Source organism: Gossypium arboreum, chromosome 7, assembly GCF_025698485.1.
Source record: "Gossypium arboreum isolate Shixiya-1 chromosome 7, ASM2569848v2, whole genome shotgun sequence".
NCBI lineage: Eukaryota > Viridiplantae > Streptophyta > Magnoliopsida > Malvales > Malvaceae > Gossypium > Gossypium arboreum.
In genome coordinates this window covers 49881070-49882172 of record NC_069076.1, presented here as the reverse complement: position 1 = coordinate 49882172, position 1103 = coordinate 49881070, and the positions used below count along the sequence as shown (strand labels likewise).

Sequence of the window (1103 nt, the reverse complement as noted above, 5' to 3'; positions counted from 1 at the left end):
TACTCTTTGCCCGTGCTTCTCAGATTTTCTATATTACTCAAACAAATACCTTGGGGTCTGCTTTTAAGCTTATTGGCTAGTTGTCCCACTTGGTTTTCTAAATTCTTCAATGTTGCTACTTGGCTTTGGATTAGTTTATCATTTTTCGCTATGTACGCCTTTAGCAAAATCTCAAGATTACTTGAAGATTCAGTTTGTGTGGGTTGTTGCACTTGTTGAGAATACTATGTTAGATAATTTGGTTGAAATGACATAGAATAGTCGCTATGGTCCACCCATTTATTACTCCACAGAGAAATTGGATGATTCTGCCATGAAAAGTTGTAATAATGTGGGACATTCCAATTTTGATTTTCCATGTAATATTTTAGCTCTTGATTCGATGGAAAATTTTCAAAGAAATGGCCATATTTATGGTATTCACAAGAAATATCCTAGAACTGGTTCAATTGCTGACATGTCAGGTTACAATTGAAACCATTAATAGTTATGTTCTTAAGCATAGAAGACATAGAGGATACATGGGATGCCAAAGAAGCAAGTGTGTCTGCTTTATGTATTCCTGTTGCTCATCTTTTTGAGGCTGCTCGATTGGTTGGCCATTGATAGTTATTGCTCGAAATTCTTTCAATAATATCGTAAGCATCGTTATAAGACTTAGAAAGAATGGCTCCATTTGCTGAAGCATCCACCATCATTCTAGTATGAATATTGATATCAATATAGAAAGACTCCATTTGAATGCAACAAGGAATGCCGTGATGAGGGCACTTTCATAATAACTCCTGGAATCGCTCCCATGCCTCATATAAAGATTCTTTATCAAGTTGCTAAAATGAAGTGATTTTATTTTGGATCTTGGCGGTTAAAGATGGAGAGAAATATTTCAATTAAGAAACGTTCAACCAACTCTTGCCATGTAGTTATGGAACCAGATGGTAGGGAGTTCAACCACGCTTGTGCTCTATCTCTTAAGGAGTATGAAAATAATCTCAGTCTCAAGGCATCCTTGGTCACCCTGACTGGTTTAAATGAGTCACTCACTTTCATGAATAGCCAAAGATGAAGATATGGATCTTCAATAGGAATCCCACTAAATTGAC

The 1103-nt window shown here is 36.4% G+C and overlaps 1 non-coding gene across 1 annotated transcript; it reads left to right on the top strand.

The window, feature by feature from the left end:
* The first annotated feature begins 753 nt into the window (after positions 1 to 753).
* Positions 754 to 860, top strand: LOC128295953 (small nucleolar RNA R71). Its single transcript, XR_008286501.1, has one exon. It is a non-coding gene; the product is annotated as a small nucleolar RNA R71 (small nucleolar RNA).
* Positions 861 to 1103: the final 243 nt, after the last annotated feature.